The following is an 11,328-nucleotide window of genomic DNA, read 5'->3' as shown; positions in this document are numbered from 1 at the left end:
CCCAGCTGGGTAGGGGCTCTGCTGGGGAGAAACTAGGGCAGCTATGTATTAACTTCCTATAGATACTGTAAGAAATTGCCACAGACTGGTTGCCTTAAAACAACAGAAATGTGTTTTTTTCATAGTTCTGGAGGCCTAAAGTCTAAAATCAAGGTCTTGGCAGGCTCAGTTCCTTCAGGAGGCTCTTTGGAAGAATCTGTTCCATGCCTTTCCTTTAGCTTCCTGGTGGCTGCCCCCAGTCCTTGGTGTTCCCTGGCTTGTATGCATTACTCTGATATCTGCCTCTATTATCACATGACCTCCCCTGCGTGTTTCCTCGCCTTCCCTAAACTTATAAGGACACTTGTGATTGTATTTAGGGCCTACCTGAATCCAGGATGATCTCATCTTGACATCCTTAACTTAATTACAACTCCCAAGACCCTTTTTCCAAATTAGGTCACATTCACAAGTTCCAAGCTGACATATCTTTTAGGGGATATCATTCAAACCACCACAAGTTCTGCTGCTACTCTTCCTCCACCAAGAAAAGATTGACAAGACCAGATGTAAAGCAAGGATCTTTCCTCAAATAATCATGTTTTAAAGCTCTGAAGAGAGCAACTACAAGGCTCCTAGGATGCAACAAAGGAAGAGAACTATTCTAGAAATGGGTGTCACCTCTGAAGAAACCCAACCAGACAAGATTCTTTCCATTGAATAACTTTCTCTATCCTAATTATTTCAACTACACAGCCTAACCCCACAGAAATAAATAGGCTATAGGAATATTATCTTTTACCTAAACACAAACCATCTCTCTTTCTTTTTTTTTCTTTTTTCTTTTTTTTTTTTTAACAGAAGTCATTTTCACACTAAAATTCTCAGAACTAAATTAGGGACAGTTGTTCAAATCTGAGTCTATGTGCTCATAGTCTTCAGCCTGCATTTCTATCATCCTGTGTCAACACTTCTATAATAGCACCAGACACAGTTTTCTAGGTACATTATAACTTTAATAGGTCACCTCTGCTGGATGACTTTTTTCCTCATTAAAAATGAATTCTCTAATATAAGAACTATGAAATTACATAGTTCCTGAGAGGAAGAATGATTTTTCTCAAGGGGCTTTTAAATAAAGAAAACACATTTTCTTACAACAGGCTTGACTATAACCACAATGCATGTTTATTATAAACCAGATTGGACTAAGGATGGGGTCTCTGACTTTACCACTAAGAGATAATTACAAATAGCCCAAAATTCACCAACTTCCATTTATTATGACCGAGGTACCATATCCTCCCAGTTAGGTCTGCCTATGGTCACATCATCACCTTCTGAGATTCTGTCAATTGACACATGATTATTTTTACAAAGATTAATTAAATACAAAGCCCTCAACCTTTTCACCAATTCTTTTTTAAAAACACTCTCACATTAAAACAAGGGTTTTGGCATCAACACTGAGAAACCAGTACTGAAGACTGAATTATTTATTTTAATAACATTGTTTAACCTCTCTTTTGCCTCATTTCATTCTTTTAATGTACTTAAATTTTAGTAGCAATACTAAATATGGTTTATTATGAAAAGCAATAATCATTTAACCTCTTTCCTTCCATCCTCTTCCACAGAGGCAACCATTTCCAACTCTAAATAATATATTTATAAAGATAGTCAATTTTTCAGTTTTAGCCATTATTTATTGAATTTTCTTTGTAGGACATGAAACCTTAACTCCTTTTTATGTTTATTCATCCCCTAAGCACAGACTTTTCTCTTTTGTTCTTCCAATAATTTTAAATACATATTCAGTATCTGCATTATGACTATATAAACACTATCCATACCTAGACCATGATGTTTTTTCTTTTTATATAACTTTTCATTGTACAAGTATTTGATAGGCATCCATTTTTAATTAACTTGAATTTCTATGTACCAATCTGACTCAGTTCCCCTGGCAGAGTACATTCTATCAGATTCATCTTTCGGCATCGCTCTGCCCTCCTGATCCAATCTGGACTGCTTCCCTTTGGCTCCTGCCCAGCCGTCATCACAGTATCTTCCTTATCCATCATCCAGAGGATTTCCTTTCCCTCTCCCTCATGTTGGATCTCCAGAATCGCATATTTTTCTTTTTATCAGTTTACCTTCTTCTTTTGGGATAGTGCATTTCTCCCATAACTTCCTGAGAAATGGTATAAGTTAATTTTGTAAAAATACTTATTTCTGGAAATAAATGCCTTGTTTGTTCATTAGACAAATATCTACTCATCTCTCAAGACATGTCAGTTTTTACCTTCTCCAGAAAAACCTTTCTGACTGCCACAGGCAAAAGAAGCTTTCCTACCTATGTGCTTCTGACCTCTTCACTTATTAATTAATTCATTCACTTACCCATTCACTCATTCATTCACACATCCTACAAATAGTTATTGAGTGCTCTCATGGGCCAGGCACTGGGATAGTCACAACAATAAAGGGAACAAACTTGATATAAGTTTATCCATGCAGGAGAAGCAGGGAAGAGACTGAGAAAGAAAGGCCAGTTAGAAAAAAGGCCAGCCCTAGCCGGTTTGGCTCAGTGGATAGAGCGTCAGCCTGTGGACCAAAGGGTTCAGGTTAGATTCTGGTCAAGGGCATGTACCTCGGTTGCAGGCTCCTCCCCGGCCTGGGAGTGGTCCGGGTGTGTGCAGGAGGCAACCAATTGATGTGTTTCTTTCTCATTGATGTTTCTCTCTGTCTCTCTCTCTCTCTCTTCCGCTCTCTCTAAAAATCAGTGGAAAAATATCCTTGGGGTGAGGCTTAACAACAACAAAAAAGAGAAAAAGAAAGAAAGAAAGAAAGAAAGAAAGAAAGAAAGAAAGAAAGAAAGAAAGAAAGAAAGAAAGAAAGAAAGAAAGAAAGAAAGAAAAGTGGCCAATCAGTCAAGAATGATGTTACAAAAAAAGGGAAGAGGGGGTCAAGGGGGCAATGGGGGGATAAGGACACATATGTAATACCTTAATTAATAAAGAAAAAATGTTAAAAAGGGAGGGGTGTTTCATTAAAAAACAGATAATCAGCCTTGTTAGATGATGTTGAGAAGTATAATAAGACAAGAACCCAAAGTACTTTTTAAATTTAAATTCTTTATTGTTTAAAGTATTACATATGTCTCCTTTTACACCATTGACCTCTCCCTGGCCACTCCCTGCCCAGCACATGCCCTCAACCCCCTACTGTCTGTGTCCATTGGTTATGCTTATATGCATGCATACAAGTCTTTTGGTTTGATCTCTTACTCTCCCTCCCACCTACCTCTGCCTTCCCTCTGATGTTGGATGGTCTGTTTGATGCTTCTATGTCTCTGGATCTATTTTTGTTCATCAGTTTATGTTGTTCATTATATTCCACAAATATGTGAGATCATGTGATATTTATCTTTCTCCAACTGGTTTATTTAGCTTAACATAATGCTCTCCAGGTCCATCTATGCTGTTGTGAATATTAAGAGTTATTTCTTTTTTACTGCAGCGTAGTATTCCATTGTGTAGATGTACCATAGTTTTTTAATCCACTCATCTGCTGATGGGCCCTTAGGCTGTTTCCAAATCTTAGCTATTGTAAATTGTGCTGCTATGAACATATGGGGTGCATATATCCTTTCTGATTGGTGTTTCTGTTTTCTTGAGATATATTCCTAGTAGTGGGATTACTGGGTCAAATAGCATTTCTTAAGGAAACTCCATACTGTTTTCCACAGCGGCTGTACCAGTCTGTATTCCCACCAGCAGTGCATGAGGGTTCCTTTTTCTCCGCATCCTTGCCAGCACTTGTAGTTTGTTGATTTGTTGATGATAGCCATTCTGACAGGTGTTGTTTTGATTTGCATCTCTCTGATGATTGTGACTTTGAACATGTTTTCATATGTCTCTTGGCCTTCCTTATGTCCTCTTTCAAAAAGTGTCTATTTAGGTCCTTTCCCCCAGAAATATCTATTGAAGATGACAAGGACATCAGCAGTGACTTTGGCAAAGGCCATTTCTGAGGAATGTCGAACAAGAAACCCGACTAGAGTGAAATGAAAAGAGAAGTCAAGGAATAGTGATAGTAAGCATAGGCAGCTCTTTAGATAAATTTTTTTTTTTTCTGGCAAGAGGAGCAGAGAAATGGGGTGGTATCTGAAGAATGTGCAGTTGGGAGAGGGCTTTTTTTTTAATTTCTTTATTGATTAAGGTATCACATATTTGTCCTCGTCCCCCATTCCCATCCCACACCCCTCCCCACACATGCCCCCACCCCCCTGTTGTCCTTAACCACTGGTTAGGCTCATATGCCTGCACGCAAGTCCTTTGGTTGATCTCCCCCTTTACCCCCACCCTTCCCTACGCTCCCCCTGAGGCCCGACAGTCTGATCCATGCCTCCTTGTTTCTGGGTCTGTTCTTGTTCATCAGTCTATGTTGTTCATTATTTCCCCTAGATGAGTGAGATCATGTGCTATTAGAAATACACTTATAAGAACCGAAAATGAGACAAGCAATAATGGTTATGGTGACAGGCAAATGAATCAGTGTGTAGTGGGAGAGGGCTTTAAATCATGAAAGTTACTGTGGCATGTTGAATGCTCCTGAAACTGATCCAATAGCCAGAGAGACTGATAGATAAGAGAGAGGAGGAGCCCCCCAAAATCTTCTCTGTCACTCTCTATTCAGCCTTATCTTTTTTTTTTATGATGTTTCTTATTTTGCTCATTGCTAATTAATAAGTGGAACATTTAATAGGTATCTCAAAATCTAAATTAGGTTTGTTTTTGCTAATTTGATCCTTGATTATTGGGGAGCAGGGTTTGGTGGTTTTTGTTTTGTTTTGTTTGTCTCATGGGGATCTTAACTGGGCGGGGGGGAGGGGGGGTGGATTCCCAGTCTGCTGATAAGTTGTTTATCCGGAGGGCAAAGTTCTTTTTTTTTTTTTTTTTCCAGAGGGCAAAGTTCTGACACTACTTAAAAATTATTTCAACTTGGGCAAGTTACATAGCACGTTTTACTACAGCTTCATAAAAATGGGTTTAATAGGTCAGCCATTTTGTGTCTGTTTCCTGTGGAACGCGGTGGTGGCCGGGTGGTGGCCGTTGGGTCTGAAGAGTGAGCGATTTTTGCCTCGTTTTTCCTTCTTACCATATTTTCCGGTGTATAAGATGACTGGGCGTATAGAAGATTTTCCTGGGTTAAAAAGTCGTCTTATACGCCGGAAAATACGGGTATTTTCTTCTCCCTTTTTACTTTGTCAGTAGAGCGCAGTTATGGGTCGCAAGATGAAGAAGCAGCTAAAGCTGTGGTGCTGGTATTGTAATAGAGATTTTGAAGATGAGAACATCCTTATACAGCACCAAAAAGCAAAACATTGTAAATGCCATATAGGTTATAAGAAGTTAGCCCTGACTGGTTTGGCTCGGTGGATAGAGCGTCAGCCTGCGGACTGAAGGGTCCCAGGTTCGATTCCGGTCAAGGGCATGTACCTTGGTTGCGGGCACATCCCCAGTAGGAGGTGTGCAGGAGGCAGCTGATCGATGTTTCTCTCTCATCGATGTTTCTAACTCTCTGTCCCTCTCCCTTCCTCTCTGTAAAAAAAAAAAAAAAAAAATCAATAAAATATATTAAAAAAAAAAAGAAGTTGTACACAGGACCTGGCTTGGCTATATATTGCATGCAGGTGCATAAAGAGACAATAGATGCTGTACCAAATGCAATACCTGGGAGAACAGACATAGAGTTGGAAATATATGGCATGGAAGGTATTCCAGAAAAAGACATGGATGAAATAAGACAACTTCTTGAACAGAAAACACAGGAGGGTAAAAAAAAAAAAAAAAAAGAAGCAGCAGCAAGATGATTCTGATGAATATGATGACGACTCTGCAGCTTCAACTTCATTTCAACCACAGCCTGTTCAACCCCAACACGGCTATATACCCCAATGGCACAGCCAGGACTACCACCAGTTCTGGAAGCACCAGGAATGCCTCTAGGCATACCTCCATTAAAGCCAGGTGTTCCTCCTCTGATGTCAGAAATGCCACCAGTTATACCAGGCATGCCACCTGGATTGCATCATCAGAGAAAATACACCCAGTCATTTTTCAGTGAAAACATAATGATGCCAATGGGTGGAATGATGCCACCTGGACAGGAATACCACCTCTGATGACTGGTATGCCACCAGGTATGCCCCCTCCTGTTCCACATCCTGGAATTGCTTAAATGACTCAAGCACAGGCTATTTCAGCGCCAGGTATTCTTAATAGACCACCGGCACCAATGGCAACACTTCCTGCTCCACACCTTCCAGTTACTAAGCCTCTTTTCCCCAGTGCCGGACAGGCTCAGTCAGCTGGCCAAGGACCTGTTGGTACCCCTGCAACAACTACAGAAGCCCCAAAGCCTACATTCCCTGCTTATACACAGTCTACAGCTTCAACCACTAGTACAACAAATAGCACTGCAGCTAAGCCAGCAGCATCAATAACAAGTAATCCTGCTACTTTTACGACAACCAGTGCAACCAGTAAGTTGATCCATCCAGATGAGGATATATCATTGGAAGAAAGAAGGGCGTAATCTTCCTCATCCAGGACAGGCTCCCATTGGTAATCCACCAGTTGGACCAATTGGAGCTATGATGCCACCACAGCCAGGTATCCCACAGCAACAAGGAATGATACCCCCAATGCTGCCTCATGGTCAGTATGGTGGTCATCATCAAGCCATGCCAGGTTACCTTCCTGGTGCTATGCCTCCATATGGGCAGGGACCGCCAATGGTGCCCCCTTACCAAGGTGGACCTCCTCAACCTCCAATGGGAATGAGACCTCCAGTAATGTCGCAAGGTGGCCATTACTGATCTCGCTTCATCCAATCTAATAGGTTTGGAGACTAAACCTTTTCTCAACTTATGCTGTTTTTATAGCCAAGCTTCTATCACTTCATTGTGACTTTAACATTATCTTCCCACATACCAGGAACTATTGGACATTTATTTTACATGGGAAAAATTATTTGGAATAATAAAGCAGGAACTTTTCCTGAAGTTGCAATTTATACTGTATGGCTTCTTTTGCATGTTTCATCTAGGTTTTTAGAAGTGAAGTATAGTAAATTTGGTTCATTTATATTGTGAAGGCGCTGGAATTTTATGAACATACCACCTTAATAAAAGCAAGTTCTGTAAGCTTATGTTGCTATTTGTAAAGTTATGCCTTCACAGCATTTCAGATGCTGTTGGATTTCATGTCCCCAGCCTAGCTTGGTGAGGGCTGTAACTATTTCCAAGTACCTGTACATTGGAAGTCTGAATGTGTAACAATATTTAATGTGCTTAGAGTTCCTCATGTTGCAGGGTTTATGAAATCTGACCCACTAAGGTCATGTGACTTTTTCTGTACTGTTAAACTTCATTGTAATAAAATGAGAGAAAAATGTATGACTTTTTATTCATAACCCAGCTGTGGACCACTGCCTGAAAGGTTTGTACAGATGCATGCCACATTAGATATACACATAATAAAATTCATAGCTGCCAATGGAAAAAAATGGGTTTAATAGCAATACTCAACCCACAAACTGTTTTAAGAATTAAATGAAACACTAATAAAGCATCTATAATAATAAAAGCATAATATGCTAATTAGACCAGATGTCCTTATAGACGACCTTCCAGAGGAAGCTCAGGCTGTGAGGGAAGCCTGGGTCCCGGGTGCCAGAGGGAAGCCAGTGCTGGCAGCCAGGGAAAGGAAGATCTACTCTTGCACAATTTTTGTGCATTAGGCCTCTAGTCCTATATAATAAAAAGCTAATATGCAAATAGACCAAACGGTGGAACAACCAAACAACCAGTTGCTATGACATGTGCTGACCACCAGGGGGCACACGCGGAACATGGCGGACATGCCCCCAATACCCCGCTAGCCTGCTCTCACCCACCTTCCCTCCCCACTGGCCTGCTCACCCCCAACTGACCCCTGCTGGCCTGCTCACTCCAAATTGCCCCCTGCTGTTCTGATCACTCCCAACTGACCCCCACTGATGGCCTGCTCACCCCCAACTGGCCCCCCACCAGCCTGATCACCCCCAATGGTTCCCCCACTGGCCTGATCACCCACAACTGCCATCCCATCCTGGCCTGATCACCCACAACTGCCCGCCCCTCTTGGCCTCTAATCACCTCTACCTCGGCCCTAACACCATGGCTTTGTCCAGAAGAACGTCCTGAAGGTCTCCTGGAAGGTCTCCCAGTCTAATTAGCATATTACCCTTTTATTAGTATAGATAGAAGCCTGGTGCATGGGTGAGGGCCGGCTGGTTTGCCCTGAAGGGTGTCCTGGATCAGGGTGGTGGTTCCCTTGGGGCATGGGGCGGCCTGGGCAAGGGGCCTGTGGTGGTTTACAGGCTGGCCATGCCCCCATGGGGTGAGGGTCCCCACTGGGGGGGCGTGGCCAGCCTGGGTGAGGGGCTGATGGCTGTTTGCAGGCTGGCCATGTCCCCCAGCAGGGACCCTCACCCCATTGCGACATGGCCAGCCTGGGTGAGGGGCTGAGGGCTGTTTTCAGGCTGGCCACACCCCCTTCAGGGTGAGGGTCCCTGCTGGGGTGCCTGGCAAGCCTGGGTGAGGGGCTGATGGTTGTTTGCAAGCTGGCCAAGCCCCCCACCGGGGACTCTCACCCGAAGGGGGTGTGACCAGCCTGAGTAAGTGGCTGAGGGCCATTTTCAGGCTGGCCATGCCCCCTGATGACCCAGTCACCCCCCCCCCCTCCTTGAGCAGAGGCCAGGGCAGCCTGGATGCTTGGCTTCCTTCTTCTCTGGGGGCAACCCAAGCCTTCTGCTTGCTCCAGCTCTGTGGCTGCTGCCATCTTTGTTGGGTTAATTTGCATACTCACTCCTGATTGGCTGGTGGGAGTAGTGGAGGGATGGTCAATTTGCGTGTTTCTCTTTTATTAGTGTAGATGTTAGACTTTTTTATTTGGGGTTTTTATTTAAAGTATTAGGCCAAATATAATTTTCTATAAAAGATGCTTACTAGCTATTTTTGAAGTCTCCATAAATTTTGCATATGCAATAAAAGTTAACTTTTGGGTTTATTACTTTTAATTGTAGCTAAAGAAAATAGCAAAACCACAATGGTTTCTTGTCATTGTCCTTTGCTTTGTAGAAAACCTACTTGTCTCACCCCTGCTCTTTGCCTGCCAGTGCAAGTCTGTTTCAGGATGCCTGCTTAGGCTCCCAACCCAGTTCTGTAGTTCACTACAATTCCATTTGCTGCCAAAGCACTTCATTTTTTCATAATACACACACAAAAAAATCAATTAAGTAATGCTAACTAACAACAGCAGACAATTTAATGTTTGAAAATATGAGAGGAGCCCTAGCCGGTTTAGTTCGGTGAATAGAGCATAGGCCTGTGGACTGAAGGGTCTCGGGTTCGATTCCAGTCAAGGGCATGTGCCCAGGTTGAGGGCTTGATCCCCATTGGGGGGTGTTCAGGAGGTAGCTGATCAATGATTCTATCTCATCATTGATGTTTCTATCTCTCTCTCCCTTACCCTTCCTCTCTGAAATCAATAAAAATATATTAAGTAAAAAAAGAAAGAAAATGTAAGAGTAAAATTTTGAACAAAGGATAGTATGTGGGATTTTTTTCAGTGACATATTTAAACATGACTTAAAGAAATGCAAAAGATAGAATTTTATAATGTTGCCATAGAAAGTAAAAAAGAACTGTAACAATGACATGAGCTAAGGGGTGAGCACCCGACTCATAGTCAAACCAATGTTTGTTTCCCAAATGGGTAATGCATCACATTAGCTGTACCAACAAATTGAAATAAATTTAATTTACTTATCTACAAAAGGTGGTTTTAAATAATTTTTACTACCTCCACACTATTATGGAATGTTTAGTTAAATATCCTTTAAGGTCAAGTACAAAAATGCTTGCATTCAACTATGGCAATGACAAAAATGACAGAGCCAATTAGAGTATTAGACTATGGAAGATTAAACATGAAAGGAATCTTAGAAATAACTGCAATCTAATATCTTAAATTACATAGAAGAAAATTGAGTGTCAAGAATTATAAAGGATCTGAGATTTTGCTCTGCTTTTAACCAAATGCATTAGCTTGCCCACAGTTGCATATATGCTGGCAGGAGGCATGAGACTCCCTGGGTCAGAGACAAAGGGTTTTAGTATACAGGGCACAATAGGCAACATGACCTTCATGTTCAAATTGGTTCCTACTGCTTCCCAAGTCTTATCTGGGGATGAGGTTGTGAGCATAGGTAGATGCTGGACACTCAGTGGATTTGTGCTACAGCTAAGGAATTTCAAGTTTAGGAAATCCCTAATTTTATAGGAAGGATGCTACCAAACCAGCCTAATGTTTTCTAAGAAGAAAAAAAATTATCTTTAGCACCCAGGTCAGGAAACAAATCTTTTATCTGCTCTGGAGGGAGACATTAGCTCTACAAACATCTGGGCAAGCAAAACAGAGATGCCAATGCCTCCTGCTCAGATGTGCAGAAATGTGACACTCGTATAAAGAATTGTCTCTCAACACTGAGATACAGTTAGAAGAGATTATTCATCACCAACTAAAATATTAAGTTCTTAGCAAATACAATAAAATATGGTAGAAATATAGTATCTAATATTTGATGATGGACACATTCTAAGGTGACACCTAATGAGTTAATCTCTTCTCCTTAAATGCAGAAAGAATCTGTGACTTGGTTTTAACCGAAAGAATATGCCAAAGGCCCTAGCCAGTTTGGCTCAGTGGATAGAGCATCAGTCTGTGGACTGAAGAGTCCCAGGTTCAATTCTGGTCAATGGCACATACCGTGGTTGCAGGCTCCCCAGTATGGTTGGAGTACATATAGGAGGCAACCAATCGATGTCTCTCTCTTTCTCACATCGATGTTTCTCTGTCTCTCCCTCTCCCTTCTATGTCTCTTAAAAAAAAAATCAATGAAAAAATATTAGGTGAGAATTGACAAACAAACAAAAAGAATATGCCAAAGGTGATAGGATATCTGATAATAGGTTGGTTACTCTACCTATCTATTTAGCTATCTATCTATCTTTTTCTTAGAAGACTTATGGCATATATATATATATATATATATATATATATATATATATATGGAGAGAGAGAGAGAGAGAGAGAGAGAGATTTATCTCCTAAAACATTATCTAGACTAATAAAAGCCTAGGTGACCCTCACGCCCTAGTGCAACACCCTCACATCATCACAAGATGGCCACCCCCACATTGTCACAAGATGGCCGCCCTACATCATCTTAAGATGG

The 11,328-nt window shown here is 41.5% G+C and overlaps 1 pseudogene across 1 annotated transcript; it reads left to right on the top strand.

The window, feature by feature from the left end:
- Positions 1 to 5,267: 5,267 nt before the first annotated feature.
- Positions 5,268 to 6,865, top strand: LOC307094548 (BUB3-interacting and GLEBS motif-containing protein ZNF207-like; annotated as a pseudogene). Its single transcript has 2 exons — positions 5,268 to 5,409; positions 5,649 to 6,865. The product of its transcript is annotated as a BUB3-interacting and GLEBS motif-containing protein ZNF207-like (transcript).
- The last annotated feature ends 4,463 nt before the right edge of the window (positions 6,866 to 11,328 follow it).

This window comes from Cnephaeus nilssonii (assembly GCF_951640355.1).
Source record: "Cnephaeus nilssonii genome assembly, chromosome: 3".
Taxonomy (NCBI): domain Eukaryota; kingdom Metazoa; phylum Chordata; class Mammalia; order Chiroptera; family Vespertilionidae; genus Cnephaeus; species Cnephaeus nilssonii.
This window is presented reverse-complemented; position numbering and strand designations above follow the sequence as displayed.